Genomic DNA, 7,720 nt, shown 5'->3' on the forward strand with positions numbered 1-7,720 from the left:
CTATATTAAAACATGCGAAATGGGGGGGAAATGGGGTTGGGGCTTGCTGTTAGGAAGTACTTTGGTTGTACACCCGGATATGGTGCTGCTTGCGTTGACCCTGATACAAAGTGCCCCACCAACGCCGAGGTCAACATTCAAGCCGTCGCCGCCTGCCCTAAGATGCAAGGGGGGAGGGAATTAAGTCACCCCCGAAAAGACGGCCTAGCCTTTTTTTCGGGGCTCAAAAAAAAAATAAGACCTGGCCTTATTATGTGAGAAACACAGTAGATAATTGTGTATATACTTAACTTTTTTAAAAAAGTTTTTAAATCCTAGAGTAAGCTATAAAACCCTAATAGTCTCCAGATATTGCAATACGACAGGGGTCTCCAACCTTGGCAACTTGAAGACTTGTGGATTCTGTTGTATTTCGAAAGGAAGGAGAGGCTTAGACCAGGGCATGCAATTAACAAGTTTATTGAAGGAACAGTGGTTGTCGCGTCTGCCAGCCAATGGGCAGACTAGCTTGCGAACAACGGCTGGCTTGGCTTGACAGCCGGCTTTATATAGCCGGCTGTCAAACGGCGCCAGCCAATAGGAACGGTTGTTGAACCTGCTTAAAGAGCGGACCCGGTTGGAGCCCCAACCGGTTCCCAAGACATAACACCCCTTCCCCCTAGATGGGAACACATATAGTCTTTGAGATACGCCGGTGGTCTGTGTTGGCGACCCGAGCGACGTAACTCAGGAGAGTCATTGGGCGAAGACAAGTTCGCGTACCCCTGGTCAGGAGTGCGTAGGGGGCGAACAGGGCTCGGTGCAGGAACTGGAGCCAGGGAAAAGTCTCTGCCTTCGCTGGGGATAAACGGTGGTGCTCCCGGCTGGCAGTCCCGGTCTACTGCCTGCTCCCTCTGCTCCGTTGGTGAAGGGTGGTCACTCTGGGGATCACTAGCTGGACCTTGGAGTGGCGCCCGCGGCTCATCTGGTGGAGACGGGTCTGGGCCGGTCAGGCTGCTCCGTCGTCTCCGCAGCTGGTCCAGGTGTCTTCGCCACACACGACCGTCTTCAAGTTGGACCCGATAAGATCTCGGACCTGTGACAGCCACGACTTCCCGGCCACCCACAGTGGGTCCCCGCGTAGTTCCTAGCAAACACTAGGTCCTGAACTGCGAAATTCCTGGCCAGACTGTCAGACCCCAAAGGGGTGTCTGGACAGTAGTGGGGGTGCAGCCTGTCTAAGGTAGTCCTCAGGCGTCTCCCCATCAGCAGCTCAGCCGGGGATTTGTTCGTAACTGTGCACGGTGTGGTATGCTGGCTTAGGAGGAATTGAGACAGTTTAGAATGCCAATCCACTTGGCCGAACCTGGCTAACGCCTCCTTGGCTGATCTGACTGCCCGTTCAGCCAACCCGTTGCTGGTGGGGTGGAAGGGGGCCGTGAGGACGTGTCTGATGCCTAGATTGGTGACATACCTACTAAATTCGTTTGAGGTGAACTGGGGGCCATTATCGGAGACCAGTGTGTCAGGGAGTCCGTGAGTTACGAAAAGGTGAGTCAGGGCTTTAACAACTGCCTGTGTGGTGGTCGTGGGAAGTAAGGCCACATCTATCCATTTTGAATAGGCGTCCACGACCACCAAGAAGGTCTTACCGTGCATTGGCCCGGCCAGGTCGATGTGAAGCCGTGACCACGGGGCATTGGCACTTTCCCACTTTGTGGGTGTGGCGGTTGGCGGGGCTGCCCTAGATTCCTGACAGGGTCGACACGAGCTTACCCACTTGGCGATCTGATCGTCCATCCCGGGCCACCAGACGTAACTTCAAGCTAACGCCTTCATCCGCACGATTCCTGGATGGCCCTCGTGCAGCATCTTCAGGACGGGTATGTCGAAGGGTGGTTGGTATGACCACTCTGGTACCCCACAATAGGCATCCCTGAAACTTAGAGAGCTCTAGCTGGCGAGTTTTAAATGGGGCGAAATCAACTGAATAGTTAGTTTCCGGCCACCCTCCCTACCCAGTCCAGAACCTGGGCGATTGTTCTGTCCTTCTTGGAATGTGATGCTATGTCGTCTGCAGTCACGGCAGCTTGAGTTCGTTTACATCAAAAATGGCATGCACAGGAGCTGGGTCCTCGACTGGGGCTGGCAAGGGCAGCGGCTGAGGGCATCAGCGTGGTTTAGATTTTTACCGGGACGATAGACCAGTTTGTATGCAGTAAGCCGCCAGGAATAAGGTCCATCTGGTCATTCTAGGCGACAATATCTGTGGGGTTTGCTTTTCCCCTGATAAGGCTTGTGATCAGTAATAAGTTCGAATTGGTGTCCGAATAGAAATTCGTGGAATTTTTTGACTGCTGCTACTGCAGCCAAGGCCTCCTTATCAACCTGGCTGTAATTACGCTCAGTCGCTGAAAGGGTTCTTGAAAAGAAGGCAATTGGTGCCTCGGAGCCATTGGGGAGCCTGTGACTTAAGACAGCTCCTATCCCAAAATGGGATGCGTCTGCGGCTAGGACCAAAGGAAGGCGTTGGTCAAATTGTATTAAGACAGCCTCAGAGGTGAGTAGAGATTTGACTGCCACAAATGCTTGGTTTTCTTTGGGTCCCCAGTGCCATGGTGTGTTTCTGTCTAAGAGTCTGTGCAATGGCTCAGCAACTGATGCCTTGTGTGGGAGAAATGAAGCGTAGAAGTTCAATAACCCCAGGAAGGCTTGTAACTCGGTTTTGTTGGTAGGCGTGGGCGCCTCGTGGATGGCCTTGACTTTCGATTCCACCGGGTGGATGCCTGAGGCGTCTAGCCTGTAGCCTAGAAAGTCCACCTGTCTAGTGGCGATGGTACACTTCTCCCATTTTAGTTTGAGGCCATGCTGCCTGAACTTCTCTAATACTGCCCTGACTCTCTGGATGAGTTGGGGTCTGTCCCTGGCTGTGACTAAGATGTCATCGAAATATGGCACTACGCAGGGAGACCTTGGAGGATTCGCTCCATCAGTGATTGGAAAATACCTGGGGCTACACTTACGCCAAACTGGAGACGCTTACATCTGAATGCCCCTCTGTGTGTAACTATGGTCTGTAAGTCAGCTGTTTGGTTATCCACGGGGAACTGTTGGTATGCCTGTGACATGTCCAGTTTGGCGAAAATGGTGCCAGGTTCAAATGTGTGTAACAGGTGCTGAATGACTGGGACTGGATATGCGCTAACCTGTAGATAACGGTTGATTGACGTCTTGTAGTCAGCACAAATTCTTAGATTACCGTCTTTTTTAGCGGGGTGACTATTGGGGTCTCCCACTTAGCGAAATCTGTGGGTTCTATCACCCCTTGTTTTAGTAGTTTGTCTAGTTCGCGTCCAATTTGGGGCGGATGGCGAAAGGTACTCTACGTGGTTTTAAGCGAACGGGGACTGCCTGTGGGTCTACTGAGAAGGAGATGGGAGTGCCCTTATAGCAGCCTAACTCACTACTAAAAACGTCAGCGTAGTCTGTAAATAAGGAGTCAACATCAGAAGTTGAGACAGCATGGACTCCTTTTATACTAAGGCCGAGAGAGGGGAACCAATCCAACCCCAAAAGACTAGGCAGGGCACCATTAACAACCACTAAAGGCAAATGGCCTTTAAAGGTTTGGAATTTCACGAGAAACTTGCCTTTCCGAGGACGGGGATGTTCTTTCCTTGGTAGTCTCTCAAGGTGAGATGGCACTTTTGAAGCTGGTTCTTTGTCAGTCTGGGCTGGATCTTCTTAAGCGTGTCCCAAGATATGATTGAGAGCGCTGACCCCGTGTCTACCTCCATGCGGCAGGGATTACCTTCTAGTAAGACAGAAAGTGTAATTTTATTGGGGGTGTAAAGTGTGTGGTTGGTTTGGTAGCAAGTATGGCATTTTTCTACTTGCCTTCAGGGAACAGGAGAGGAAGGAGATCTTTGTGGAGAGGTGCGCGCTGCCTGGCAGACTCTTGCGAGGTGACCTTTCTTGTGGCAGTTGTGGCAGGTGGCGCTTCTGAACCTGCAAGATGCCCGGGAATGGGAACCTCCACAGGTCAGGCATAAAAGAGTTTGTTTTGGGCCACTGTTGTTTCTTGGCCTCGCTCCTACCTGCGGCTGTCTCGTTGGTTTGAGGCGATGCACATCGGAGTATTCTGCAGGTTCATCCTCACTAACTGCTTCTTCAGAGTGTACGGAGGAAGTGCTGGGTCTGGGAGTGGTGCCCTGGATCTCAGCTGCAGACTGTGCTGCAAGTTCTGCAGCTAAGGCTTCTTCAACTGCCTGGGGGAGGTTGAGGTCTCTTCTAGCCAGCAAACGCCTCTGGAGTTTTAGATCCCTCACTCCACAGACGAGTTGGTCGAGCAGCATGTCGTCCAAATAGTTCTTGAACTCACATTGTAGAGCTGCTGTCCTCAGGGCTGCCATATATTGATTTATGGATTCCCCCTCGGCTTGCTTCCTCATCCTAAAGGCGAAGCGCCTAGCAATCTGAGATGGTTTTGGTGAGTAGTGGTTGGATAGCGTTTCCACCAACTCTGCCCATGGGACATTCCTGATTTCTCGTGGGGCCAGGAGTGCTGTGGCGGTGTCGTATACTACAGCCCCACAGTAGCTGAGGAAGTAGGATTTCTTCCTCTGCTCCGAAACTTCAGCCAGTCCAATGGCATCGATAAAGTGGTTGAAGCGATTCTTATATGAATCCCACTTTTCCTCATCAGGTTTGAAAGGGGGGAATACTGAATTGACATTCATTTTGGACCCCTCAGTCTCTTGGTAGACTGGTCTGCCTCACTGGGAGCTCGTTGTCTTGGATTGATGCTGCTTGAGGGCGTTGGCGGCTGTGGCTACAGTGCCCTATTCTCACTCAAGGACTTCGGTTTTTTTCTGAGGCGCTTGAATTTTCGTGCTCTTTTGCGAGCGTTAGGCGGCTGTGGCTGTGGTGCTGTACTGACAGCGCTTTAAAATTCGAGCCCTTTTTCTTATTATAATTATTATTATTATTATTTTTTTGGCGAGGCGGCTGAGGCGCTCGCAATTTCACTTGGAGACTTCACTTAGTGACAGCTACTGTAATTAGTGCCCTTTTGTGATCGAGGCGGCTGAGGCTCTCAGCGCCGTAGCTTGCTCTAGAGGCTGCAGTTCAGTGACAGCCGTTAGAATTTTCGCGCCTTTTTTTTTTTCGCGCGCGCGGGCGGCTGCGGCTTCAGCGCCCGACTTTCACTATCCGTGGTGCTCTAACCGTCGCGACTTTCACTGACAGCGCCCGGCCTTCTCTAACCGCGGCAGATCTAACCTGAGCGGCTCTAGCACTTTCACTTCGCGATGACAGGCTGTTGAGTCCGAGGCTCGGTAAGCAAAACGGCAAGCGGCTGCGGCTTCCGATGACAGGCTTCTGAGTCCGAGGCTCGGTAAGCAAAACGGCAAGCGGCTGCGGCTTCCGATGACAGGCTCCTGTTCCTTGGGAAAATGCTCCTGGCTAGCCTTCACATCCCACCTTCGTCGCCAGTGTTGTATTTCGAAAGGAAGGAGAGGCTTAGACCAGGGCATGCAATTAACAAGTTTATTGAAGGAACAGTGGTTGTCGCGTCTGCCAGCCAACGGGCAGACTAGCTTGCGAACAACGGCTGGCTTGGCTTGACAGCCGCCTTTATATAGCCAGCTGTCAAACGGCGCCAGCCAATAGGAACGGTTGTTGAACCTGCTTAAAGAGCGGACCCGGTTGGAGCCCCAACCGGTTCCCAAGACATAACAGATTCCAACTCCCAGAATTCCTCAACCATCTTGCTGCAATAAGACATTGGTGGTAACGCTTGCCTGACTCAGGATCACAATGTACATTTGAATATAATCAGTACATTGGCCATGTTTGCCTCTAATGAGAATGTTGGGATGATTTGTTTAATGATCCATTTGTCTTCCTGATTATCATGGTATTCTCAAGAGTCTTTTCCAACACCAAACATTTAACCACTAGGTAGCCTGGCATCAATGCACTTATTACACCTGCTGAGTCAAAAAAGGATTAACTGGCAAGTGGGAGAACGAGGATGATATAGAAGATGAGAGAGGTAAACAGAAGAAGCTGTGATGACTTCATCTTTTATTATATGAAGAAATTTAAGATATACAAATATTATTGTCTGTATGTTTTTACCCTGTTCCAAACATTGCTCACTCTGATCAGTTTGCTAACATGCAACCTGTGATAAGATTAAAACAACATATAGCAATATCAACAGAAATTTTTCAACACTGAGGAGTAATTTACAATCAAAGACACTCACTCTCCAGGAAACAACCAGGTCTTAATAGCTTCGCAAAAGACCACAAGAATCGAAGACTATCTGATGTCAGGAGCAATTTTGTTTCAGAGAAAGGCAACAACTGAGCAAGCTTGCCCTTGAGATCCTGTAAGTAGCAATCTTAAGGATCAAGATCTTAATGAATGGGCAGAAACCACTGGACTTCCTTGCATTAAATCTTACATTTGGATTATGGAAAAAATAATGTAGGTAACTTGTATATGAAGATTTTTGTTTTGGTTTTCCCAATCTGTAAATTATTACAACTTCTTACATCTGCAACAATTATAGAGATGAATACAATGAGTTTGCCTAACTATAATAAGAAAATAGGACTAAAAGATAACATTATTTCCAGTGATGGGATTCAAATTTTTTTACTACCAGTTCTGTGGGCGTGGCTTGGTGGGTGTAGCAGAGGAAGGATACTGTAAAATCTCCAGTCAGAGGTGGTATTTGCCGTTTCTCCGAACTACTCAAAATTTCTGCTACCGGTTCTCCAGAACTGGTCAGAACCTGCTGAATACCACCTCTGATTATTTCCCTGTAGCAATCTTCTTCGTAAATAATAGTTGAATACTTATATTCTATCATTTTCTGGCAGACAAATAGAAAGGCAATGCATAATCTAGTAGGAGATACAAAGAATGCATAAAGTAGGAATATGGATAAGTATGTTAGGTAACTTGCAGCATTTGTTTTTTGAGGCATTAGTAATCAAAAGGACACCCCACTAAGATGAAATGTGCATATTTCTTCATATGTATGTCTCTTGCTCTTAAGAAAAACAAGATGTATATGGTGTATATTTACAGCTTTATATTTATACTTCATACTTACAGTATACTCTGCATATACACAACTTTAGGTAAGATGCTGTTTTGTAATCTTCTTCCGTATTGAATATTTGATTTTAATATTTAATTAAGCTCAAACCCAGATCTTTTGCATGTTTAAAAATAACATTTGATTCTATCTATCTGTTGAGATTGGCCTATCTGCCAAGAAAAACTTAATCCTCTGGTTACTGAGTCTCTAGGAAGTAATATAACACTAAGTATTTAAATTATCACTATGAATATTACTAAGTGTTGTATCTTATGATTTATGATGAATGTATTTTTACGATAGCTATGATCGTAGTTTATCACTTATTGCTTGTATGTACACTAAGAGATTATGCACAGGAGACAAATTCCTTGTGTGTCCAATCACACTTTTACCAATAAAGAATTATCTTCTCTTCTCTTTTGTACTTAGTCTAGCAATTAAGATGCTGAGCTTGTTGACCAGAAGGTCAGCAGTTCGAGACCCAAAGACCACAGTGAACTCCCATTCTTGCCCCAGCTCCTGTAAACCTAGCAATTCAAAAGCATGCAAATGCAAGTAGATAAATGGGTACCACTTTGGTGGGAAGGTAACAAAGTTACCTTGGTATATAGTCATGTCAGC

Source organism: Pseudonaja textilis, chromosome 2 (assembly GCF_049901715.1).
Source record: "Pseudonaja textilis isolate UNSWEBS1 chromosome 2, rPseTex1.2, whole genome shotgun sequence".
Taxonomy (NCBI): domain Eukaryota; kingdom Metazoa; phylum Chordata; class Lepidosauria; order Squamata; family Elapidae; genus Pseudonaja; species Pseudonaja textilis.